Source organism: Muntiacus reevesi, chromosome 2 (genome assembly GCF_963930625.1).
Source record: "Muntiacus reevesi chromosome 2, mMunRee1.1, whole genome shotgun sequence".
Lineage (NCBI taxonomy): Eukaryota > Metazoa > Chordata > Mammalia > Artiodactyla > Cervidae > Muntiacus > Muntiacus reevesi.
The window spans coordinates 180,116,797-180,144,364 of record NC_089250.1 but is presented as its reverse complement, the minus strand read 5'-3'; the positions used below and the strand labels follow the sequence as shown (position 1 = coordinate 180,144,364).

The 27,568-nt window shown below is 50.7% G+C and overlaps 1 long non-coding RNA gene and 1 pseudogene across 1 annotated transcript; both read right to left on the bottom strand.

Moving 5' to 3' along the window:
• LOC136160394 (uncharacterized) lies at positions 1-27,533 on the bottom strand. Its single transcript, XR_010661611.1, has 4 exons — positions 27,373-27,533; positions 2,015-2,304; positions 1,027-1,133; positions 1-743 (listed from the first exon to the last, which is right to left on the bottom strand). It is a non-coding gene; the product is annotated as an uncharacterized lncRNA (long non-coding RNA).
• LOC136162177 (U6 spliceosomal RNA) lies at positions 16,552-16,626 on the bottom strand (annotated as a pseudogene).
• Positions 27,534-27,568: the final 35 nt, after the last annotated feature.

The following is a 27,568-nucleotide window of genomic DNA, read 5'->3' as shown; positions in this document are numbered from 1 at the left end:
GTGAAGTGAAAAAGAATTCCATGAAAGTACACGTTACTAAAACTGACTCACAAAGAAAGAGAAAACACTAACAGTTCCATAACAATTTAAAAAATTGAATTCTTAATTTAAAATCTTCTCACAAAACTTCAGACCAAGATGGCCTGATTAGTATATCTATCCAACATTTAATGAAAAAAATATCATCCTACACAAACTTTCATAAAATAGAGGAAGAGGAAACATACACTACTGGTCAGAATATAAAAAATGTACAACCACATGAAAAACAGTTTATTAAATATGCACTACCACATGACCCAGCCGTTCCTCTCCTGGGTGTGAAAACACAGAGCCCTGTAAGCAGGTCCTCAGCAGACTCATTCATAACAACTGCAGAGCTGGGGGCAGCCCAGGGGTCCATCAGCAGGCAAGCGGGTGAGCCCACAGTGTGGTCAACACACAACTAATAATTCTTAGCAATAAACAGATCAAATTATTGCTATGAACTTGGACCTCGAAACCATGCTGAGCTAATACACATTGGAATACACAAAGGAATACACATTGTATAATTCCATGTATACAAGGCTATCAGTTCAGTTCAGTCACTCAGTCATGTCTGACTCTCTGTGACCCCATGGACTGCAGCACGCCAGGCTTCCCTGTCCATCACCAACTCACAAAGCTTCCTCGAACTCATGTCCATCAAGTCAGGTGATGCCATCCAACCATCTCATCCTCTGTCGTCCCCTTATACAGGGCTATAGAGAGGGAAAAAGTCTCAACTAAGCGGACAGAGATCAGGTGTTAACCCCAGGGGGCGGGCTGGGGAGGGGTTGACTGGGAAGTGGAACAAGAGGGTATTTACAAGAGCTGGAAATGTTCTATGTCTTAATTGCAGGGTAGGTACTTCAGGGTTTCTCAGAAACCATCAAGCTGTACACTTAACATAGGTGCATTTTGTTTTATGTAAATTATGACTGACTCTGTGAATAAAGCCCTGATTTGTAGTATTTTAAAATTTCCATGATTAAATACTCTTACCAGATCACTCAGCACAGAGCTTGGAAGCAGTGAGCATGGTCAGTCTCACGTGGCGGTCAAGTCAGCTCCAGCATGCCACCACTTATCCCTCAGTCAAGTAAGAAACCCTGAAACATCAGTACAGCAGACTAAAATAAATAAGATTTTCAATGCCAGGTGTTGGTGAAGCCACAGAGAAGTGGAAGCATTGATCCCCATTGGACATTGGTGACATCTACTAAAGCGGACGCTGTACACACCAGGACCCAGCAGTGCCGTGTCTGAGGCATCACAACAGAAGTGTAGACAGAGGCCCCTGTGCACTACAGGCGTGCACAAGAAGTCACAGCAGCACCGATGGATCACTAAGGACCCAGACACCTCTCAGGAGAGAAGAGACAGACATGGGCCCGGCACCCACCCGATGGAACAACTGACTGCACCTGAATTCTGTCACGTGATTTCACGTATGACTCGACCCCCGTGGGTGAGCAGGCCAATACAGGTAACACTGGGGGACACCTCCTGGGGCAGTTACACCCACATTCTGTTTGTGAACATTTTCTGAGCTCACATTTTGTAAACTTCCATATGTGTTCCAATCCACAATTAAAATGTTTTCTACAGAAAAATCTGTTTTCGTCATACAGTCAGACCCTTTAGGCCGCAATCATTATAACAGTCTGCAGCTGGGTGTTTTGTCTTTTCCCAGACCGTGTGTGCCCACTTGACTCCGGGTAGGGTCCCCAAGCACCTCTCTTGTGTTCTGACTGACACATTTTCCCTTTGTTGGTTGCCCACTGTCGAAGGGCTTTGTTCCCTGAGTTTGTAAACCTGTCGCGAGAGATTCAAAAGCCCCAGAGAGCCCTTCCTCCCTCTCCCCTGAGCCCTGAGGACCAGAGCAGGTTCACAAAGCCTCCCTCATCCACCTGCACAGACACCTCGCTTTGGGGTTGAAAGTCAGGAAAGCAGTGACACAGAGCCGGCAGAACCAGATGATGCCTCTCACCTGCCTCTCCCCCTGCGAGCGGCCACGATTCCATTTGTCCTGGAAGAGTCTTCCGCGTGGCAGCCCCGGCTGGCTCAGAGGGGCTGCACCTGGGGTGAGGGCCTCGGTGCCAGCCAGCAGCTGCGCTCCCGCCAGGCACGCATTTGCATCTCAATACGCTGGGCTGGAGCTGGAGGAGCCAGCTGTCGGGGCCTTGGGAGAAACGCGCCTTGTTCCTTTAAGGGGTGGGCTCAAGGCTCTTCATCAAGTGGCCTCCATTTCCCTGCAGTCTTCACACTCACACAATTCTTCTAGACGAAAAAATACGAAGCGCCATTAGCGAGTTATCAGGGGCCAACTGTGTCCCCATCAAAGCCCCTCAGTCCATTGAGGCTGCATGCAGCTGCAGGGGCTGGCGCCCAGCAAGCGGCCGGCCGGGCCATCCCTCCGTCCCGTCTGTCCATCTCCACCGAGCACTGTGGCCCCCGAGGCCTTTTACCGTCACATCCAGTGGAGTGGACGGCACGTTCAGAGCTCATGCACTGTCCTGGGGGACCAGGCCCAGCAAACACCCCCAGACGACTACCCAGACCTAGCGGTCCCAACCTCCCCCAGGTGCTTCCAACCCAGTGCCACAAGCATGCCCCTTGCCAACCACAGCCCCGGGGCTTTAGCACACAGGTCCGCCCTAGAGGCCGTCCCAGGTCCACCACAGCGTGTCCCTCACTGTGGGTCTCAGGACAGGCATCTCCAGGCCTGGGGTTCCCTGCTCCTCAGTCCCCACACAGGGGGGTCAACTCCACCAGGGAGGGCCTATAGGTCGGCAGTAGCAGGTTGAGTTTGTTGTTGTTCAGTTGCTAAGTAATGTCCGACTTTGCAACCCCACAGACTGCAGCAAGCCTGGCTTCCCTGTCCCTCACCATCTCCACTGAGTCAGAGATGCCATCTAACCATCTCATCCTCTGTCACCCCCTTCAACTACATGGACCTTTGTCAGAAAAGTGATGTCTCTGCTTTTTAATACACTGTTTAGTTTTGTCATAGCTTTCCTTCCAAGGAGTAGCATCTCTTAATTTCATAGCTGCAGTCACCATCCATAGTGATTTTGGAGCCCAAGAAAATAAAATCTGTCATTATTGCCACTTTTTCTCCATCTACTTGCTATGAAGTGATGGGACCAGATGCCAAGATCTTAGTTTTTTGAATGTTGAGTTGAATAGTGTCTCCAAAAATTTACACCTACCCAGAACTTCAGAACATAACCTTGGAATAGGAGCTTTCTGGTGTGATGAGCTAAGAGGAAATGAGGCTGGGACCAGGGTCCTCACCCCAAGAGGAGATGGCACATGGGGGATGTCACCTGACTTCAGCAGTCCGGGCTGTGGGGATCTGACTTAGCAGCCCCAGGACACCAGCACAGCCAACCCCCCCCCAAGTGTAGGGGTGAGGGGGCACTCCCTCCCCGGGCTTCCTCTGACTTCTCTGGTCAGCCCCCCCAGCCTCACTGGACACACTCAAGCCAGACACAGGAACACCTCTCCTTTGATAATTTAGATGAAATGAACCAAATCCCCCCAAACCACAAACAACCAAACCTACTCAAATGTAACAGGTACTGAATAGTCCTATAACTGTGAGGAGACTGAATTTGTAGTTAAAACTACAAAAGAGAAATGCCCAGGCCCAAGTGATTTTACTGATGAATTCTAGTGGTGGTGGTGTAGTCGCTCAGTCATGTCCAACTCTCTGTGACCCCATGGACTGTAGCCCACCAGGCTCCTCTGTCCATGGGACTCTCCAGGCAAGAATACTGGCGTGGGTAGCCATTTCCTTCTCCAGGGGATCTTCTTCACCCAGGAATCAAACCTGGGTCTCCTGCATTGCTGGCAGATTCTTCAAACATTTAAGGAAGAAATAACAACAGTCCTACCCGATCTCTTCCAGAAAGTAGAAAAGGAAGGAACACTTCCCAGGTCAACTTTATCCAAACAAAATTAAGAAAGGACAAATAAGAAAATCAGAGACCATCACCCCTCACAACAGAGAAAATAAGCCAGCGACCAAGTGGGCTCCGCCCAGGAATGCATAGCTGCTTCAAAACTCAAAAATCAATTAAAAGACCAAATAAGAGAAACCATACAATCCTATCAACAGAGGCGGAAAAAACATCAGACAAAATTCAGTATCTATTCATAATCAACAGCAACCACTTCTCAGCAAATTGGGACAAGAAGTTCCTGAGCCTGACAAAGGGCGTCAACACACCCACAAGCCACCACCCCTCAGTGGGGAGAACCACACAGCAGTCAGCTTGGAGCTGTCCACTCTGTTTGGAGGAGCTGGGGCAGGGTGGGAGGGGGCAGACAGTCCAGAGAAGGCAGGATGGCTACCAGTGCCAAGTGGGAGAAGCTGGCAGACACGCACCACATCCCACACAGAGTCACACCAGGGTCTCCTCCCCAGGGCAGGGGACCCAGTCCAGGAGCCAACCCCGCTCCCCAGGGCCGAGTGCTGAGCCGTGGTCAGGCCCAGGGTGGGCCTGCAGATGCCCCTGCCCCTCGGAGGCTGGGTCTGAAGGGGCTGCACCCCCATGTGAACCCCCCAAGTCCAGGTTCAGCCAAGGTGAGGCTGGCCCGCCACTCCCTGCCAACAGCTCCCAGGAAGGGGCACCCCAAGAGAGCGTCGCCATGTTAGCAGGACCCCCGGAACTGTCATGCTGACCTCTGGAGGTGAGACGCTACCACTGGGCCCCGACACCCGCCCCCCAACTGACCAGGTCTGGTCTAGGCAGCCTCCCCACGCCTCTTTCCACCATTTTGACAGCTTCATGGTGATTTTCATACTCATGAGCCGAAAGCCTGTGTGTTGGCCACAGGGCGTCCCCTAGAGCTGCCTCGACCGGCCTGTGGCTCCGGACCTTGGCCTCACTCAGACCGATGTCCAACGCCCGTAGGCAGAGCTCAAGGGCAGAGCTGGGCTGAGGGACACAGGCCTCTCTGCTCACGGCCCCGCATCGTGCAAACACTGGGGAGAACTGAGGTGAAGTAACCTGGACATCCCCCATGGAGGTTCTCAAACCACTAATCTAACCTAACCTATTTCACACAGGTCTTAGATTCTGCCAGTGAGGAAAGGCCAAGGGAAAACAACAAATAATGAAGAGCACACAGATGTGTTTCCTGGTCCTGCTCACACAGGAGAAGAGGAGCCCGCCTCCCCTTGGCTGTTTCCCCACAACCCTGACTCAAACCTCTTCTGCACTGATGCCAGCTGTGGTGGCAGGGCCCGCTGCTGCCTTTGACGGTGGGGCCCTGTCTCCAGTCTCTGTCCTATGGAGACACCTCCAGACAGGACCGCAAGGAAGCCCTGGGCGGTTCAGTGGTCAGGACTCGGCCCCTGGAGGGCAGCCAAACCTACTGGGGGTCTGCCCCCAACTCGACCCCACTCCAACAGCCTCCCAACCTAGAAGACCCCAGACCGTCCAGGCCCCCCTACCCCGGCACACACCGCTGCCAGGGACCCCCCACAGGCCACACCCACCACCAACCCTCACCTGCTTCCCTGCCCCCAGCCTCCCACTCCCTCCCCCACTCTCCCCTCCAGCCTTGCCGCCACCCCAACCTAAGCACCCCCGAGCACAGCTGAGCCCCCAGCGTGAAGCCCCGGGCCCCGCTCCCTCGCTGGCCTCCACTTCCGTGTGGCCCCTGGGAACCAGCCCGATACCTGGCCAGCACAGGTGAGTCACCCGACCCAGGCCTGGAAGTACCCACCTGCCCCCTGGAGTTCTCCCCCCTCACCCAGGAGCTCACAGCTGAGCCCCTTGCCCCCCCCCCGCCCCGTGCTCGGGACGACCGTGCTCAGGCGCCACCTCTGAACCGCTCACCTCTCCCTCCACTTGCTCTGGCCCTGAGTGTGCGGGGGCTGCGAGAGGACGCACAAGTGCTGCGGCTCTCTGACCCCATGGCCCACTGGCTCCAGGCTCCCACCTGAGCCGGTTGAGATGCCCCCCACACAAGGAGCACGGCCCCCCGAGTGTGCACATGCATGGCCCTCGGCCCCATGGGTCTGGCCCAGCGAGCTGGGCAGAGGCTCCCACCCACAGATCCCAGAGATGATGGTAAACAGGTGTGACTCAAGCCAAGCTGTGGAAATCCGTTACACAGCCAAAGAAATTGAATTCCGCGGTGGAAATGTCACAAAACTGACCATAATGCAATAGGGCCACAAGTTATGAAGTATCAAAAAGAAGACAGAAAAAGACTTTCATGTGGAAATTTTTTTTTAACTGCTAACTCCTGGATGAGTGGGCAAAAACAGTTAAAATTACAGAATTTCTAACAAGGTAATGATGTGAAAACACTATATACCAAAATCTTCGAAATACATTTAAAGCACTGATCATAGGACAATTCGCAGTATTAAACATTTTTATTTAAAAATATGAAAACAAGTTAAATTCCAACCCAAAAAAGCTTAGAAAAAGATCTAAGTAAATCAATAAAGAGCATATGAAAGGAAATACTAAAAAATGAGAACAGGCATGACAGAGTAAAAAACAGAAAAGCAGTCATAATTAGTAAACCAAAATCCTAATTTTTAAATTAACAGAATATGTCATCTATTAGTTAACTTGAGAAAAGAGGAGAAAGTCAAATATACAAAATAAGAAGTAATAAGGGCAAATAATCATTGAAACGATAGAAATCATGAAAAGAGGCCACTTTGCATCAGGCTCTACAAATGAGTCTGAAGACATAGAAGAAATAGGAAATGTCCTGGGGAAATACACATCAAAACTGACACTGTTAGAGACGGAAGACTCAGACCTATTTCCATGGAAAAAAAAGCTACCATAAACCACCCCAATCCACCCTACCCTCCCAAAAAATTAGGCCTAGATCATTTCACAGATAAGTTCTACCAAATCTTTAAGGGCCAGATGGTCTTCAGCTCAATTCAGTTCAGTTCAGTTCAGTCGCTCAGTCCTGTCAGACTCTGCAACCCCATGAATCGCAGCACGCCAGGCCTCCCTGTCCATCACCAGCTCCTGGAGTTTACTCAAACTCATGCCCATCGAGTCGGTGGTGGCATCCAGCCATCTCATCCTCTGTCATCCCCTTCTCCTCCTGTCCCCGATCCCTCTCAGCATCAGGGTCTTTTCCAACGAGTCAACTCATCACATGAGGTGGCCAAAGTATTGGAGTTTCAGCTTCAGCATCAGTCCTTCCAATGAACACCCAGGACTTATCTCCTTCAGGATGAACTGGGTGGATCTCCTTGCAGTCCAAGGGACTCTCAAGAGTCTTCTCCAACACCATAGTTCAAAAGCATCAATTTTTCAGCACTCAGCTTTCTTCACAGCCCAACTCTCACATCCATACACGACCACTGGAAAAACCATAGCCTTGACCAGACGGACCTTTGTTGGCAAAGTAATGTCTCTGCTTTTTAATATGCTATCTAGGTTGGTCATAACTTTCCTTCCAAGGAGTAAGCGTCTTTTAATTTCATGGCTGCAATCACCATCTGCAGTGATTTTGGAGCCCCAAAAAATAAAGTGTGACACTGTTTTCACTATCTCCCCATCTATTTCCCATGAGGTGATGGGACCAGATGCCATGATCTTAGTTTTCTGAATGTTAAGCTTTAAGCCAACTTTTTCACTCTCCTCTTTCACTTTCATCAAGAGGCTTTTTAGTTCCTCTTCACTTTCTGCCATAAGGGTGGTGTCATCTGCATATCTGAGGTTATTGATATTTCTCCCAGCAATCTTGATTCCAGCTTGTGCTTCTTCCAGCCCAGCATTTCTCATGATGTACTCTGCATAGAAGTTAAATAAGCAGGGTGACAATATACAGCCTTGACGTACTCCTTTTCCTATTTGGAACCAGTTTGTTGGTCCATGTCCAGTTCTAACTGTTGCTTCCTGACCTGCATACAGGTTTCTCAAGAGGCAGGTCAGGTGGTCTGACATTCCCATCTCCTTCAGATGGGAATTTTCCACAGTTTAGTGTGATCCACACAGTCGAAGGCTTTGGCATAGTCAATAAAGCAGAAATAGATGTTTTTTTGGAACTCTCTTGCTTTTTCAAAGATCCAGCAGATATTGGCAATTTGATCTCTGGTTCCTCTGCCTTTTCTAAAACCAGCTTGAATACCTGGAAGTTCTCGGTTCACATGTTGCTGAAGCCTGGCTTGGAGAATTTTGAGCATTACCTTACTAGCGTGTGAGATGAGTGCAATTGTGCAGTAGTTTGAGCATTCTTTGGGATTGCCTTTCTTAGAGATTGGAATGAAAACTGACCTTTTCCAGTCCTGTGGCCACTGCTGAGTTTTCCAAATTTGCTGGCATATTGAGTGCAGCACTTTCACAGCATCGTCTTTCAGGATTTGAAATAGCTCAACTGGAATTCCATCACATCCACTAGCTTTGTTCGTAGTGATGCTTTCTAAGGCCCACTTGACTTCACATTCCACGATGTCTGGCTCTAGGTGAGTTATCACACCATTGTGATTATCTGATGGTCTTAAAGCTTTACAAATTATTCCACAATGTGGAAATGAGGTCATAACTTTTATATTGTTTTTCTAATGCAAAAAGAAAATTCGTAACCTAACCACAATAAGGACAGTATGAAAGAAGACATTTACAAACCAGCATCACTTACTAATACTGATATGAAAGCACTAACCGAAACATCGACCATCAGAATACAACACTATATGAGGAAAATAAGACACCACACCAAGGGGGATTTATCCCAATACTCCACAAAGTTGCCACACTATCAGAAATTTGATATAGAAAATTCACTATATAAATACATTTCAGGAGAAAAATCAGGTAATTATCCCCACAGGTGCAAAAAAAAGCACTGACAGGGACTTGCCTGGTGGTCCAATGGCTAAGACTCCAAGCCCCCGGTGCAGGGAGCCCATGTTCGATCCCTGGTCAGGGAACTAGACCCCACATGTCACAAATAGCCTGGGATTCTTTACAACCCCATGGGCTGCAGCACACCAGGCCTCCCTGTCCATCACCAACTCCCGGAGTTTACTCAAACTCATGTCCATCGAGTCGGTGATGCCATCCAACCATCTCATCCTCTGTCATCCCCTTCTCCTCCTGCCTTCAATCTTTCCCAGCATTACGGTCTTTTCCAATGAGTTAGATCTTCACATCAGGTGGCCAGAGTACTGGAGTTTCAGCTTCAGCATCAGTCCTTCCAATGAATATTCAGGACTGACTTCCTTTAGGACTGACTGGTTTGATTTCCTTGCAGTCCAAGGGACTCTCAAGAGTCTTCTCCAACTCCACAGTTCAAAAGCATCAATTCTTTGGCGCTCAGCTTTCTTTATAGTCCAACTCTCACATCCATAGATGACTACTGGGGAAAAAAAAGTCCATACATGACTACTCTTTTCCTCAAGCAGAGTTGTATTCTGATGGCCAATCTTTCAGTTAGTGCTTTTGCATCAAAATTCAACAACCAGAGGGACTTCCCTGGTGGTCCAGTGGTTAAGAATCTGCCTTGCCATGCAGTGGACACAGGTTCAACCCCTGGTTGAGGAACTAAGATCCCACATGCTGTGGGGCAACTAAGACCAACTGCTCTGGAACCCGCACTCCACAACTAGGGTCCATGTGTCACAATGAAAGATCCCACATGCCACAACTAAGACCTGACACAGCCAAATAAATAAATATTACAAAAAAAATTCAACAGTTGCAGGTGACAGCTGCATTGGACAGCAGGCTTAGCCCTAAAGAATCAATGGGGAAAACAGACTCAAATGATAAGTGAGTTCCCAAAGGCATGAAATTAACACACAGAAATCCAGAGTTTTCTATCCATACAAAATAACCAATACATACCTCCCTCCCCATCAACCTCAGAAACCAAGGAGATGAAACACTTGAGAATTAATCCAACAAGTGTGCAAAAGTCATTATGGGACAATTAAAGAAGAGTGAGTACAAACTTCGGACTCGAGAACACCTAGTGTTGTTTGAGGTTAACATCCTGAGTTTGTCTTGTGCTTCAGTTGCAGGAGAATGAACACCTTGTGTCAGGAAACACACCCCTGGAATATGTCGGGGGCGGGCACCATAATGCAACTTAATCTCTGAAGACAAACACAGGAAACACTGACTTTTGGGTGAGCTGGGAGAAAGGAATGCAGAATTCACCATACTGTTTTTGCAACTTTCCTCTAGATGTGAGATCATTACACAACAAAAAGTTAGAGAACTGAATTACAAATACCCACCCTCTGTGACCCGGCACTCCCCTGCAGGAACCTAGGTCACACTTGTGCCTGTGAGTACAGTTTCTACAAAGATATTCCCTGTTGTGTCCAGACTTTGGACAGCAGGCTTAGCCCTAAGTGTTACTAACTTTTAATGTCACTAAATTACGTCCACAAAAGACGGACCATGCAGGTGGAGTCAACCACTCACAGAAGGTGCAGGGGGGGTGCGTGTGGAGGGCTCTGTGCACACGAAACACCCAAGACACAGAGAAGCAGGGGGGCAACCATTTCTTAGGGAGGACCTGGGAGCACTGGAACACAGAGCTCATGTTTCAATGCATATCCCTAAAAATTAAATACTTTAAAACATAAATAACACTGAACCTTCAAATACAAGACAATATAACTGGCACTCTGCTATGGGCTGAACTGTGTCCCCCAAAAGTAGGTGCTGACATCCTGACCCCAGCATCTTAGAAGATGACCTTGTCTGGAAATGGGACCTTCAGATGAGTCACCCCCCTGGGGTCTCCCAGGTGGCACAATGGTAAAGAATCCACCTGCCAATGAATGCAGAGGATGAGGCCCCCCCTGGAGGAGGGCAGCCCTGATCCCCTAAGACTGGAGGCCTTACAGGAGGAGTGTTATGGAAAACACAGACTGAAACCACCCACCCTGGCCAGGCAAGATAGAAACCACCTGTGAGAGTTCTCTTACAGCAGGAAATCCTAGTACGGAACACGAAACTAACGAGTTACCACCAAACGGAATAATTTGGGAAAGGTCAGAAGGAGAGAGAAGACACCAGCCCACAGGTCCTGCAACCTCCCAGAGTCCTCCTCTCTGGAGTCCACCTTGGCTGAGCGGCGCGTGCACCGCCAGGAAGCACCCCGAGTCAGGATGACTGGACAGACAACCCGGAGAGACTGGGCACCACGCTTCCAAGCAGCGCTCCTGGGCCCAGGCGCCCCTTCCCAATAGAGTCTCTGGCTTTGCCAGCACGCGGTCTCCTCGTACAGTTCATTTACCAAGGGTTAGACAAGCGCCCACTCTCAGGCTCTGGAAGGGATCTCCCTTCCTGCAACAGGAGGAGAGACACAGCCAGAGCGCTGTGAAGACGAGACCAACATCAAGGGCCATGGACAACCCTAGAAGGTGGATGAGACAGCAAGAGCCTCCCCAGAGCCACAGAGTGGCCTGATCTGACCTCTGATCTCCAGACTGTGATGGGACGCGAGCCCCCAAACCTGTGGCATTTTTAGGCAGCCCTGGGAAAGGAACAGACACTGAAAGCAAATGGGCCCGAGTCCAAGGTGCAAACATCCGAGGGACCCATCAGCCAGACAGGGAGCCCAGGGGCTGAGACCTCCCCTCCCTGTCACAGGATGCAGACTCGGCCTCACTGCAGCCAGAAACCACCTCGGGCTTGTTAAGTGCAAATGTGGGCTCTTTCAAATGCTAATCGGGATGCACAGGGGGCCCCCAAAAGGAAACCAAGAAATGGGCCCAGCCGGGCCTGGAGCAGTTGGGAGGGGTGAGCAGGGACAGGCGGGTGGCAGACAGGAAGTGCGGCTCGTGGCAGAAGGATGGGGTCTGTGCATTCAGGTCCGCTGGAGGGGCTGGGGTCCAGACCAGAAAGCCGAGGGGACAGTGACAAAGCATCCAGCAGAAAGCCCAGTGGCAGCGGTGTCCACCTGCAGAGCCACCCCAGGTGACCGGCGCTCCTGAGCAGAGCTGTGTCCACTGAGAGAGGCTGGAGGTCGGCGGGGCAGCCACTGGCCTGAGGAGCCAGGCAGGGCCCCACCTCAGGCACAAGTGCAAGGACAAGCGCTGAGCTGGCGCACCTGGCCCTGCTTTTGCATATCACTGCCTGAGCCATGCCGACGTGCACACACACAGACACACGTACACACAGAAACACATGTACAACACGTGCACAAGCACATACACACCAGCTCCAACGGCTCATCAGGCCTGCGTCCATCGTTACATAAATGACCTTCTTCCAATAAGCCAGGCATCACTGTTACCCCAATTCTCAAGAGAAGGAAACAGAGGCAGGTGACGCAACTCTGTCCAGAGCAGATGGCAGTGGAGCCGAAGTCCCTGTGGTGGGGGCAGGGGTACCCTCACTGTGCGGGTCCTTCCCGCCTCCTTATTGACATTCCAGACCAGCTCTGTCCTCTCCAGGCGAGGCGACAAGGCAGGTCCTCACTAGGGACAGACGCCACAGAGTGGAGAACAGAGACAAGTGCTCTGAATGGCGGGACTGGGACTCCGTGTTGAGGGCACGTGTCCCACACAGAGGCAGCAACCAGAGCGAGGCTGTAGAACTGGACACAATCAGAGGCACATGGGCACGAACTCAGCTTCAATCCAAGTGGCTACAGAGGTACACGGACAAACGCGTGTGCGCACCTGTTAGGGGAAGCACACTGATTGAAACCGCCCACCCTGGCCAGGCACCATAGTAACCATTTGCATAAGTTGTTTTATGACAGGAGATCCTGATAAGGAATACGGGACTAATAAGCCACCACCAACCGGAAGAGTTCGGGTAAGGTCAAAAGGAAACACCGCGTGTCTGTCCACTTCCCAGAATCCCTCTTGCTAGCATCCATCTTGGCTGAGCGATGCGTGCGCCACCAGGAAAGACTCTGAATTAGAATGATTGGCCAAAGACTACCCGGAAACGAATCCCATCACCATAAAACCCAAGACTGCGAGCCACGCGGCAGAGCAGTTCTCCTGGGTTCCCTTACCCTCCTGCTCTCCACCCGGGTGCCCTTTCCCAATAAAATCTCTTGCTTTGTCAACATGTGTCTCCTCGGACAATTCATTTCCAAGTGTTAGACAAGAGCCCAGTTTCGGGCCCTAGAATGGGTCCCCCTTCCTGCAACACACCTTCCCCTGTCCCTGAGCTCCTCCAGAGTCCACCTCCCACTGGAGGACCCCGGGCTCCTCAGAGTGGGACAGGGACAGCAGAGCTTGGACACCTGTCATCCAGGAAGGAAGGGGGGCTCCCACTGGCCAAGGCCCAGACACTGGGGCAGGAGCAGGAAATAGGACATTGAATGAATGAACGAACGGAGACTCCAAAGAGAAGCAAGACTTTTGGAGTCCACATGGCCAGAAACAAGCCACGTGGAAACCACAGCCTCCTGATGGACGGTGCCAGGCAGCCATCCTTCACAGAGGCACACACGTGAACCCCCTGTCCTAAGGCAACATCAGACAGACCCAAATTTGGGTCCCCCAAGGCTAGGGCCCCATTCTTCAAAAGCTGAAGGTCACCAAATTCAGAGGAGACGACCATGTCTGATGCTGGCCTGTCCTCCAGGCCCACATGCCTCCCTGGGCAGCACGGGATCCACTGCGGTGGGCTTGGGCTGCACCAATCTGTCAAAGTGTCTCCCCGTCCAAATTCCCTAAAGCACAGATGAGTTTTATGGTCAATTTGCTTTGATTTCTCCCTAAGAACCCGGTGACCCTCCCTTGGCACAGAGACTCTCCCAGGATCCAGAGCTGGGGAGGGCGGCCGCAACAGGAAGGCCTGAGGGACTCAGAGCCCCAGGCGAGAGCACTGCTCTCAGGGTGGTTTGGGAGGCCTGCTATCCAGCAAGCTGCTCCCTCCCAGGGCTGCAGCCAGAGCAGTGGCACCACGCCAGCCCGGGGCGAAGGCCCTCCCTCTCTCCCTGGCCCCCTGACCTGCCCCAAAGGGACGCCGCCACAGTGTTTTCTGGGAAGTCTCCATCCTCCACTTGTTCCCCCACGACATCGAACAGGATCCCTGAGGCACAGTCACCCTCACAATGGCCAGACAGAGGGAAAGCCTGGTGTGCTTTCCGGGCCAGTGACAATGAAAGAAACCTCCCCCAAAACCCAATGGCCCACTGAGCCCACCGGCCTGTGGAACTGACCTGCGCAGCCAGGCAGGGCCTCGGGCAGCAGCGCCAGCCTCGCCGCCACTCCGCCTCCAGGGGGTTGTCCCCCAGGCCCATCCTGCCCCCACAGCTGCCTGGTGCAAGCTCTTCTCAGTGTGTGTTTTCTCTGGACCCCGACCCATGGGCTTTTCTGCATTCTCTTTGAGATAAAAATCAAACACAAATCTTTAAAGGCCATCTCCAAAAACCACAGAAAATCTGGAATTAAATAAAAATAAAGCTTGTGGTTTTCCTCCCAGGAACTTCCTGCTTATCTGAAATGCACTGAGTCAGCAGCACCTCAGAGCCCAGATGGAAGCTCCTGGGGCCTCAGCCTTGGGACAGGGTCAGCCCCTCAGGTGACCAGCCCCCCAGTCCCAGGGTACATCAAGGGAGGGGGACAGTGGCCAGACCTGCTGGTTCAACACTGATGTACACATGTGTGCAGTCCACACAGGGGGCTGAAGAGTGTCCCCAAATACCCATGGCCACCATGATTCGTGCCCAGGCTGTTGCATGCTCTCTGATGAGACGGTCGGTCAGGTGTGGCCACAGGAGAACATCTGGGGAAAGCCAAATTTATCAAATTCATGGGCCTCAGAGATGGAGCCACATGTGCAGGGCCACGGGGACGCACAAGAGTGGGAACAGGAGCCAGGGGAGGCCTAGGAGAGCCTTTCTCAGTCCCGGGGGCCAGGGGCTCTGGGGCTGTCCCCAGTTGTCTGGTCCCTGGTCCTGGGTGACCAAAGGCAGGGGGAACATTGGCACAGTGTGTGGGGTGGATAAGGAGGTGGGGCAGGGTCTAGAAGCTAGGTTCCTTAAGATGTCAAAAAGTCACAGATACAGAAAACTGTAAAACACAGCCTGAGTATCAGATTATAGCACTACAGAAATGGGATCCTTGCAGATGGAATTAAGAAGCTTTAAGGTGAGATCATCCTGGATCAGGGTGGCTCTAAATCCAGTGACTGGCATCCCAACAGAGGAGAAACCACATGAAGATGGGGGTAGAGGCTGGAGAGACATGGCCTCAGGTCAGGGACACCTGGTGCCCCAGGAGCTGGGCAAGCCTGGCAGGATCTCTGCTGCAGCCCCATTAGCCTCCAGAGGCGGCATGGCCCCGAGACACCGCCATCTCTGATTCCAGTTCCAGCCTGCGAGAGAACCAGTGTTGTCTTAGGCCCCCAGTTTTAGTGATATATTGAGCCCTGAAACCACGGTCTCAAAAACATTCCTAAGGGTTTCAGTATCATCGTGAAACAGCATCGAGAAACCAATAAAATTGTCTGTGAAACCTTCCTTTCAGCTGCCAGGAAAACACCTTTGGGATGACATTAAAATTTAGGGGCAGGAGGCAGAAGGAATGCTTTGGTGGGTGTTGAGACCGGGACTAGCACCACAGGAGGAGGATCAAAGGTTTTCACCAGGAAAGCCCTTCGAGTATGAACGGGTCCTTCTCACCTCAGTGGCCGACCCCAGGTTCCTCCCAGGCTCCAGGGAACACACACTGGGATCCGCTTGCATCTCAAAACAGCACAAAAATCTCCTTTTCCCAGATGATTAATTTAAGATGCTGGGACACGTGGGGCAAGGCATCTGAAACCTGCTCAACGTCTCTGCTGAACTCCACATGGAATTTATACCTATCTATTGATTGCCAGGAATAGATTCATCAGCCAAATGACTGCAGTCCCGAAGGGCACTCACATGCATCTAGTGGCAAGTAACAGAACTGCAAGAACACGGTGAAAGGGAAACGCCGCACCTCTAAAGCGCCCTGGTGCTCGTCAGAGAAAGTCCCATCCGTACTTGTCTCTCCCTGCCCCAAAGGTCACCCTCTTAGAATGTATATTCCACACAGCCTTAATAGCCAGGAAGACTCTGTCATACTTTCTGATCCAGCGTTAGTAGTGTGAAATAAAAATAAGTTTTACTCTTAGAAAATTTTCCAAATGCAAACCATAACATAAAATTTAATGTGACTTTTCTTTCAAGCCATATTGTCTCAGAGTTCTGAGACAGTCTCCTAGAGATGGGGGCAGGGAACCCATCTGAAAAGTCACTCTTCTGGAAAAACTGACTTAACAATCATGAAAAGATACAGCTGGTTCATGCATTTATTTGCATGTTATCCTTGAGCATGTGCACACGCGGACATACACACAAACACACTATGTGTTCAGTTGTGTCTGACTCTTTGTGACCCTACAGAATGTAGCCCGCCAGGCTCCACTGTCTATAGAATTTCCCCCAGCAAGAATACTGGAGCAGGCTGCCATTTCCTTCTCCAGTGGTCTTCCCAACCCAGGAATCAAGCCTTTGTCTCCTGCATCTCTTGTATTGGCAGGTGGATTCTTTACCACCGAGCCACCTAGGAATCCCCATCCTTGGGCAGGGGCCATGCTAATCTCTGTATTGTTCCAGTTTTAGTGCATGTGCTAAAGAAGCCAAAAGCACGTGGAATTTAAAGGAACCCACACCCGCATGAATAACTCCAATGTCCTCACCCCCTGTAACCAACAACCGCCTTGCAGGGCTTCCCTGATGGTTTCAGCTTCTCCAGACTGATCTAAACCTGTGTTTTTGTGCAGAATAATCTGTCTTCCTTGTACTGATGTGGGAAGAAATAACAGCTGTTTTCACAATTCACCATCCACACATGGTAACAGAAGACAGTCACCTCTCAGAAGCTAGCTTTGCTAAAAGTGGCTGTTGGGAGGCAAACTCCTAACTGCACTTTGATGGATGAGACACAGGTTACCGTTGCCAAGAAGGAGAATTTGGGAGAGAAAAGAAAAGACAGACAAGGAATCAGATTAATTTCTTTTGTGCAGCAAAAATATTCTATAGCTTACAGCTATAAAATTCTAACAACAAACAAACTTTACTGAGGAGAAGAAAGAAACCACACACTCTCCAATGCAGAGCCCAAGGCCCAAAGCTGTCCCAGACTTGAGGAGCTTGGAGTAAAAGCAAAATCACTGAAGGAACAAAAGCAGAGTCTCAAAGGGAGCCTCGAACATCAGTATTTTCAACGAATAAACATCCGCAGGCACCTGTTTCCTGGGAACCAAGAGAGAAAAGCAGAGACTTTAAAGAAAAGCAGGGAGTGAGGGGGATGCCTTGGGGACTAAAAGGCAGCTAATTTTATCTGGCTTCTTTCCAATGATAAAATCTAATCCATCATTTTCTCTGGGTGAAAGCTCTTAATGAAAATTTAGAGAGTGCAACTGAAATTTAGAATTCTCCGGGGATTCTGCCGGGAAGATGTCTAACTGCCACACAAAACTTGCTGCAGCTGACTCTGCCGAGAGAACCGGCCACGTGGGAGGCCATGGGGCTGTAGCGTGGTCCTGGACTTCCATGCCCCTCGCTGCCACCAAGGGAAACACCCTCCTCCAGCCAGGGAGCCCAGTTTACAGCTTTCTGCTCAGGGAAACCCTCTGGGGAGGGCTGATGGGAGACGCAGCCTTTCAGCACAACACACTTGCACCCTGACAACATCCCTCGCACGCCGTCCTCACTCAGACAGACGGGGAAGGAGTCTCACTAGTAGCTCCCTTGTGCAAACATCACACCTGTCTAGTTCCAGACATTTCCATCACCCCAAAAGGAAACTCTGCACCCATTAGCACTCACTCCCCACCCCACCCCAGCCCCTAATCTGGTTTCTTTTTTTATAATCTTATTTACTTATTTACTTTTGGTTGTTCTGGGTATTCCTTTCTCTAGTGGTGGCGAGCGGGTTCAGCAGTTGTGGCATGTGTGCTCAGTCACCCTAAGACATGTGGGATCTTCCCAGATCAGAGGTCGAACCTGTGTCCCCTGCACTGGCTGGCAGATTCCTATCCACCGTACCACCAGGGAAGTCCTAATCTGTTTCCTGTCTCTCAGTTTGCGTGTTCTGGATGTTTCACACAAGTGAACACATGTCAGGTATGTGGCCCTTTCTGTCTGTTCTCATTCACTTAGAACAGTGGTTTTGAAGTCCGTCCATATTGTAGTGTGTGGGCGCTTCACTCCTTTTCACAGCTGGATGACACCCCTTGTATGGATAACTTCACTCCAATTATCCACCATCCATCAATGGACCCAGGCTGTTTCTACCTCACAGCTGCTGTGACTGCAGGAAAAACCGTGGGCAGGCAGGTATCTGTTCAGGTGCCCATTTTCAATTCTCTTGGGTATGTACCCAGAAGTGGAGTTGCTGGGTCACCTGGTGACTGTGCTTAACCTTCCGTGGAAACTCCGACCGTTTCCCACAGCTGCTACACTGTTTTACATCCCCATCAGCCATGCACAAGAGTCCCAATTTCTCCACATCCTTGCCAGCACTTGTTATTTTGCATTTTTATTTTATTATAACCACCAGAGAAGGGGTGAGTAGGATCTCATGGTGGCTCAGATTTGTATTCTGTCAAGCATTTGTTCATGTCCTTGTTGCCCATCCACTTATCTTCTCTGGGGAAGTATTTGTGAATCTGCACTTCCACTGCAGAAGGATGCAAGTTCAATACCTGGTTGGGGAACTAAGACCCCACATACCACAAGGCATGGCAAAAAAAAAACCAACTTTATTTAGGCCACAATGTGCAGCAGGCAATATCTTTGTTCCCTGTCTAGGGATTGAACCCATGCCCCTCACAATGGGAGTACAGAGTTCCAACCACTGGACCACCAGGGAAGCCCCTATCGGTAAATTTTTGAACTGAGTTGTTTGTCCTTCTCCCGTTTCCACTCATCTTTCTGTAACCCTGCACGTAGCAGTCTGGGGCATGTGGGGTCCTACTACTCCGTGAGGCTCGCAGGGCCCTCCAGTGCACAGGCTATGGCCTTTGGTCAGCGTTTGGAAACAGAGGGGATGATCTCAGCCTTTAATGATCTCCTTTCTGGGTGTTCCCTTCTTAAGGATCTTTTATCAAAGGACATCATCATCCAATATATTTAATATTTTGTTTTCTCCTAGGAAGAGATGGATCCCAGTTATCCCAGGGCAGAAGGACTGACCCAGAGGCCAGGTTAACACCTCAAGCCACATAACACAAGACAGCAGTCAGGGCTTCCACAACACTAAAACCCAAACCCACTGCCATCTTCAATCCCAGAGAGGGCTTGAAGAACCAAAATTCATCAGAAAAAGCCAGAAAACATATAGCGATACCAGATGCCACCACTACGCTTACAGTAGTGACAAACATTCTTCTGCCACTTCAAAGCTGTGCTACCACATCCATTCCATTCCCTGTGCCACGGGCTCAGTATCCCCTTAGTTTTCCTCCTTTGATAAACAGGCAATTCGGATTCATTTCCACAAAAACAGGGCCCACATAATTCTCAACAGATGTGCTCCGAGCACATGCGATGCTAGAGAGCTGTGCTAAAGCCCTTCTCATCTTAATTCTCTTTTGTTCTCTAGTGTCTCACCCTGGAAAACCAGCTTGATTTAAAGGAGTTCCCTGAAATTCAGAAACTACGTTATCCTGTACCTACAAGAAAACACGGGTATGACCTCTCATACTTGCAACCTCAACAGAAGGTTATCAATGATAAACATTCTAAGTCCGGACTCCCCTGGTGGTCCAAGGGTTAAGAATCCACCTGCCAATGTAGGGGATGCAGGTTTGACACTTGTCCTGGAAGAGCCCACCTGCCAAGGGGCAACTAAGCCCACGCACCACAATTATGAGGCCAAGCTATAGAGCCCGCAAGCCACAGCTACTGAGCTCGTGCTCCCTTACAAGAGAAGCCACTGCAATGGGAAGCCCCCACTCTCCACAACTAGGGAAAGCCCACGTGCAGAACAAAGACCCAGAACAGTCAAAAATAATTAACAAATTTAAGAGAAAAAAAAAACCCATTCTAAGTCATCTCAGCAAACCTTGGCCCAATGGCATCTGTGCCTGGTTAGGATGTGGCCTCCAGGGGGAGGTGCAGGCGTCCTGCACAAGGGTGGCTGCCTGCCCCTCCTGAGAGCAGAGGTCACCAGAGCTGCCCGAAGCCCCTTGGCTCCCCGTGACCCAGGCAATGGAGTTGACAGACTGGCGGTTCTCTCTGAGTCCAGGGACACAGGTTAAATTAGAGGAAAAACTAACTTTTTTTTTCAATTTTCCAATATGTGAAGTCCCCCAGACCATGACAAATCACCCGCCTTGTAGAAAGAGCACCCCTCCCTTCTCTGTAACTCCCATCTGCCTTCCCTGGGACCTCTCCTCTCACTCATCTTCCCACCGGACAGTGTTTTTGTTTCTGATGAAAAGCCATCACCTGTCTGACCTTCCCACTCACTGGTGAGTTTCTGTGTGGATCTCACACAAGCAGAGCGGGGACAGAGGGAGGGCGCGGGGCTCCCCAGTCCCGGCTCCAGCCCCCTCCACCCCCATCACCTCACCCCACCCCCAGGTCTGGCCAAGTCAGGGAGCCTCTGTGGTGAAGGAGGCTGTAGGGTAGTAACCACGGTGTGTGGACTGAACTGACAACAGATTAACAGAAGAACAAGTTCATTTGTATGTACATGGGAGCCCAGAAGAGTAGCTGGCTCTGTAAATGGTTTCAATTAGATGCTTATATACCTAACTTAATAGGGGAAAGAAAGGGAGCCGGGAGAAAAGCCTTCTTACAGGAAAAGCAAATCTCTTCAGCAAAGATAAATGGGTTTTAAGAGAATAATTGAAACGTAAGAAAGTATGTGATAATGTCCCCTAGAAGGGACTTGGGATAGAACTTATTCCCAGTGTCCCCCGGGAGCAGACCACCCCACAGACGGAATTTACCACTGCCTAACTTCCCAGAAGCTGCTCTTAGTCAGATGAGGGACACTCCAAAAAGTCGTCTTTCTGCATCTGTTGATTCTTGAATGCCTTCAGCTCAAAATAAACCTCACATCAAGGTGCTGTATTTTGTACTGTTTTGCTCTGTTAATGCTATTTTAATTCTTTTAAGTTTTTTAGATTTTTTATTTAAATTTAAAATTTTTTTATTTAAATTTTAAAATTTTTTATTTAAATTTTAAAAATTTATTTGGCTTCACTGGGTGCTAGTTGCTGCATGCAGTATCTTTAGTTGCCTCCATGTAGGATCTAGTTCCCTGACCAGGGATCAAACCCCAGTGCCCTGCATTGGAAGCGCAGAGCCTTAACCACTGGACTACCAGGGAAGTCCCCAAGGTGCTATATTTTTGGCATGGCATATCCTGATCCCCATCATAGCCCTTAACCACGCATGTTCGCCCTGTCACCCAGCACCAACGAAGTCCCCTGGGTCAGCAAGAGTCGCTGCTGTGTGGGCCATCTGCTTTTCCTTCCAAGGCCAAGTACAGCAGATCCTTTAAGGGCTGTTTGATCTCCCACATGAGGCTGATTAGAACATACACTGAATGAAGGAATCAAGAGCGGAGTGGGGCCCCCCCGCCCGGCAACCTGGGAGCCTACTGGGGAGCAGAGGAGACGAACGGTGTTGGGTCCTCACTCCAGGAAGCTACCGACAGAGCCAAGGAAGGGGGTGGCCGGACGTGCCAAAGCCTCCCCTCCAGGCCGGGCCAGTGGCCCCTGGTCCACGATGCTCAAGTACAGGTCACAAGAATACTCTCTGACAGAAACCCTTCAGCGGGCTGCTTCCTAGAACCCTGGCTACACCAATGCCACTGAGTGGCTCACATGTACCACCCCCGCCCCCACTCACCTCCAGCACCCCATCTCTCCAGGCTTTACTCTTCCAGTGAAACCACGGTTGTGTTCAGAGTACCTGATAAAGTTTTGCAACAATAACAAAAGGCAAGAATTCTGTCCTAATATGTCAGAGTTTTTTCCACTGGGAATAAAATGAATAAATTCCCCTCCTTTTCCAAAAAAAATACAGGCACAAGCATTCTTAAGTTCCTACATAAGACCTGCACTTGGAAATGTCTGTGACCCAAATATTTTGTCAATTCAGTATGTACTGAGGCACCAGAAAAGACCAAAATATGACCAAGCAGTGAGTCCTTTCATAATCCTCTAAATTATGTTTTGACATCTGAGTTTACACACATCTTATTTGTTTTCACATGAGACCTACTATATTCCTATATACATGTTTCTTTTCTAATATGAGAAAAATTTCTGTAAAGAGATGAAATAAAATGTCATTACACTACAGTCCCACATGTCTCCACAGTCAAAGTCAAGTGGCTGGAAAGAGTAGAGCTAGAACTAGATCTATGGGATGGGGTCTGGCATCCTCGAGCTGGGTCCCAGCAGTTAGCAGTAGATCCAGTCAAAGCTGCGAGGTCCATTACCAAAATCACCACCATCATCACCATGACCATCATCACAGAAACCACCATCATCACAAACACCATCATCATCACCACTACCATCACCAGTCTCACCAAAACTACCATCACCACCATCATCCCCACCACCACCAATACCATTATCATAACCAAAACCATCATCATCATCATCCCCACCACCATCAAAATCACCTTGGGCTCACATTTATAAAGCACTGACCACGAGCCCTTTTCATGTATTAATTTATCTAATCCTCACACCCTGTGGGGTTAACCTCAGTTCACAAGGGAAGAAACCATGGCACAGAGAAGTTGAAGCCACACAAGTGGGAGGGGACAACAGCAGAGTGTCAACCCCAGCAGTCTGGCTCCAAAATAAGGCCCATTCCAGAAACGTCAATCGGAACAAACGTCAGTCCAACTCCCAGACTCATGGGAGCAAGGCAGCAGAGGGCCATCCTGCTTTCCTTTCTCTTAACTGTTTCTTTTTTGTTTGTTTTTGGTTGTACTGTGTCTTCACCACTTTGCACAGGCTTTCTCTAGTTGCAGCGGGCAGGGGCTATTCTCCAGTTGTGGTGCACAGGCTTCTCATTGCAGTGGCTTCTCTTGTTGCAGAGCTCAGGCTCTAGAGTGTGGGCTCAACAGCTGTTGCCCACAGGTTTAGTTGCCCTGTGGCATGTGGGATATTCCCGAGGTGTCCTCTGCGTGCAAGGCAGATTCTTAACCACTGGACCAGGAGGGAAGCCCTGCTCCCTCTGTTTCTTACACACACAGCTCTGAGTTTTTCAAGCAATGAAATGGGGTGGTCTCCATCATGCACAATCAAAGCACCTCTGACCGCCACTAGGGAGGGACAAAGGAGGTGTGCGGATAATGAAATGGGAACTTCTGGCTGTTCACCCACAGCTGAAGCAATCCAGGTGACCCACACTCAACATTTGGTGTGCTTTTCTGAAGATAAATGACAAAAAGTTCAACTTCTGGGGGTAGGGCTGGTTGTGTTTCTGCTTTAAATGCTATCAGACTCCTCAGACGGGGAGGCCATGGGGCAAGGGGGTGCATACAGGTAGAGGGTCTGGAAGAAGCTGTGAGCCAACTGAAAAAAGGGGTCAGTCAAGAGACTGTCTGTCAAAGGCAGCAAGAACCTCTTCAACCACATCCAGATGTCCAGGGCAGAGGGCTGCCTAAGCCGGTCCTACAAATAGAAAGACTGCCCATCAGCTGTGTCTGAGGAACAATGGGAAACAGAGACTCACTAAAAACATTTATGAAAAGACAGGAGCCTTGATCCTCACTCAGCATCCTCACTCAGTAAGAATGTGTCAGTGAAGAATGGAACCAAAGGCACTTTTTATAGGGAGGAAACAGGCTTTTCCACAAACCAGTTGTCACCAGCACAGTGAGGGGTAAGGACCAGATGGCCATGTGATTCCAGGCCACTCCCACCCCAAGCACTGGGAAGGCGACAGGGACGACCTTCAGGGGCGCCCCCACCTCCCAATCCAGCCCAACCCACTCAGCCCAGAGTGTCTGCCAGCCCCTGCAGTCAATGCTTCCTCTGTGTGCACACCCACACTCCCTCTCACCCTCTCCTGCCTGTTCCCCATGGAGCCTTCAGCCCCTCAGCAGGAGCTGGTCACCCACGACTAACACAATGGAGGGCCTCAAATCCATACATGGACCCTGAAGGGCAAAGCAGGCTTCACCTGCTTTCGCAGTAGCTCAAGGCCCCGAGGCCAGAGTGAGAACTCCCAGAAAAGCTAAAGAGGGTGTTCTGAAGAGATGGCAGCCTGAACTCACAATCCTACTAGCTCACCTGAGACCAAGGCCGGCAGGGATAGAGCGGGCTGTTTGCCCACTGGATCCAGGGAACTGAGCTGTGAGAACATGTGCTCCCCAGACTGAGCCCAACCACTGTGACCAACGAGCCCCTCACCAAACAAAGTCTTCGCTCTCCCTGAAATGAGGCCTCAGGCGGGAGGCGCTGCAGGGCTCCTCACCAGGTGCTCCCACCAGATGCTCCACCAGGTGCTCAAGGGTGTCAGGCCGTCTCCCTCAGCCCTGCTTTGTTGTTGCTGCCTCTCCAACACCGCGTGCTCTCCTGGCCCCGACTGCCATCTCCTCAAGACTCGTCCCTTTCTCCCTCCTTCTCCCCTTGAGGACAGGAAGGACCCTGTTCTGTGCCTCCAGGCCCTCTCAATCTCAGGGGAAGGAAGCAGGATATACAGAAAGGTCATGATCCGAGGAGCAGTCACCATCTCCTTGCCAAACCAAGAGAAAAACATCCAACAAACCCCAGTTGAGGGGCATCCTGCAAAATCCCTGACCAACACACCTTGGAATGGTCAAGACTGTCAAAACTAAGTCAAAGATTCTATTCCAGAGGAGCCCAGGAGATGCAAGGACCACACATGACAGGTGACCTGCTGCAGAAAGAGGATGCTACCTAACACAGTGCTGGCGTTGGTTCATAACTATAATGAGTAAAGGCTAGCGACAGGGGATGCGAAGGGCAGGGGGCACCCAGGGACACCATCCTTTCTACTTTGTTTTTCTGTAAGCCTAAAAGTGCTCTAAAAAAAGTTACAGTCTATTAATTACCTTTTTTTAAGTAGCAAGATGCCCCCGTAATCACAGCAGCCCAGTCTCTCCTCAGACCCCAAAAGCTGAAAGGACTGGGACCCTCACAATCACCCACAATCTCTAACACAGACTTTGTCCTCTGAGAATCCTGAATATCTGAGCTTCAGCAAGACTGACGGGGCAGAGAAACCTTGATTACAAACCAGGTGTCTACAAGCTTGTTTATCCTCATAAAATTACACTAAATATTTTATGTCTGACCTTCCTTATCTTTCAACAAAAAGAATCAAAAGGCAGCAAATCAATGTGGACAGAACAACAGAAAGAACTTCAGTTGGCCATGTAGTTAGAACCCAGCTCTTCTAAGGGATCTCTGCCAACGATGGGAAAATAAAGCTGTTTTTCTTTAAACTGTGATGTTTACATGCACTGGATTTATCATCACTGGTTTTAAGTGAAAGTCCTAAGTGTAACAGCTGCTCTATTTTTGTTTCTAAATACCCCTAGATGTCACCATGTAACAGAAACTTGAAAAATTTAGGAAAGTTGAGGAGTCCTGACGCTAAATTTGAAAGGCAGGTCCCGTGTTTGCAACGTGGGGAAGCAGCTGGATAGGCCTGTGGCTCCACCTAGTGGCAAAGGCCAGGCAGGGGACATAGGTGAGCCAGCCAGCTGAAGATGGAACTGCCTGACACCACCACACAGCAATGGGACTTCGGGAGCTGCCTTTTTGGGATTCAGGTGAAATGCAACATGAAACTGTGTCTTGGCAGGACTGCTGGGATCTTCCTCTGAGATCCAGCTCCAAAGACCTAGCTCCACAGACCTCAGCCCAAGAACCTCTCAGGGTCTCCGGATACCACAGGGAGCACCTCTTGCCGTGTGCTGCCATTGGTGCATTTGCCCATTAGGGATGGACAAAAGTAGGACTTGGCCATCTGCACAACCCAGGTCCTGCTCAGGACCAGGCCAGGGGGCTCGAGGAGGGAGAGGCTGTGGAGAAACAAGGAAAGGGGCCTCAAGGCCTCAGGGACTCACCATCATAGGGCAGTGGTGGACCCCCAACCCCATGGGTGTTGAGCAGCACCCCTGGCCTCCACCCCCAGACCCCACAACCATTCCCAACAGAGACGGTGGTGGGGCAAGACTGGATGTAGATCCCAGGAGACCAGGCTTTACAGCTGTGCCAATGGTCGGCTCCTTTGCTGTGTCTTGATTCACTGGTTTGTCTTCAACACACCCCTCCCCCTCCCTACAATCCTGGCTTACTTGCTGTCCAAGCCACAGGCCAACAGGACAGTGCCCAAATCCTTACTGAGTCATGATGGAAGACAAGCTTTGTTCCCTGTCGCCTGTCTGCCCAGCCTGTTAGTTTTACAAAAACTTCCTGGTGTCCAGTTCCATGGCACACCTCAAAACTCACCTGAAACGATAATCACAAGGCTCACTCAGGTGTCCAGAAGAGCCCTTTAGGAGGAAGGGTGTCCCTTGAGAGGGGACCTGGGTGAGGAGGCTTGAGGGGGGAACTGAGGGGGAGTACCTGACAGGAGGGGCTGACCTGAGAAGGGGGGACCTGATGGGTGGGGACGTGAGGGGGGAGACCTGAGGGAGGACCTAAGAGGGGGTACCTGCGTGGAGAGACCTGAGAGTGGTGGACTTGAGCGGGAGGACCTGACAGAGAGGGGGATCTGAGGTGGTAGGGCTTGAGAGGGTGAACTTGACAGAAGGGACCTGAAGGGGATACCTGAGGGGGAAGACCCTAGAGGGGGGAACTGAGTTGGGGTACCTGAGAGGGGGAACCTAAGGGGGTGGACCTGAGGGGGGTACCTGAAAGGGGATCTGAGTTGGGGAACCTGAGAGGAGTGGACCCTAGGGAGAGGACCTGAGGGGGGAATCCGAGGGGGCACCTGACGGGGGATCTGAGGGGGAGACCTAAGGGAGGAAACTGAGAGGGAGTAACTGAGGGGGAGACCTGAGGTGGGGGGAACCTGAGGGGGAGACCTGAGGGGGGGAGTCTGAGATGGGTGGACCTGAAGGGGAGACCTGGGGGGGGGGGGGAACCTGAGAGGGAGGGCCTGAGGGGGAGACCTGAGAGTGATACCTGTTGGGAGAAGCTCAAGGGGGAGACCTGAGACGGGGGACCTGGGGTGAGGACTTGGGAGGATCTGACAGGGGTGACCTGAGGTGGCGGGACCTAAGGAGGGACTTGAGGAGGGGACCTGAAAGGTGGGACCTTAGGTGGGGAACCCAAGAGGGGGAATATGGGTTGGGCAGAGGCACCCTGACGGCTCTGTCGTTAGTCTTCAACATTTCCCCCTTTTTCACAGATTCGGGCGGACGGTTTCACTCACCAGTGCCGCCGTGGGAGGCTGGGGATGCCCGGCCACCTCAGAGGTCACCTGCCATAACTTAACAGAAGGCTGAGAAACCAGGCTAACGGAACACCTGAGCCTGACAGGTGATAATGCCACCTCCGTTCCGGCCACGCCTTCACAGAAGACGCCGCCGCCCGGCTCCAAGATGGCTGCATCACGCAGAACGGCGTCC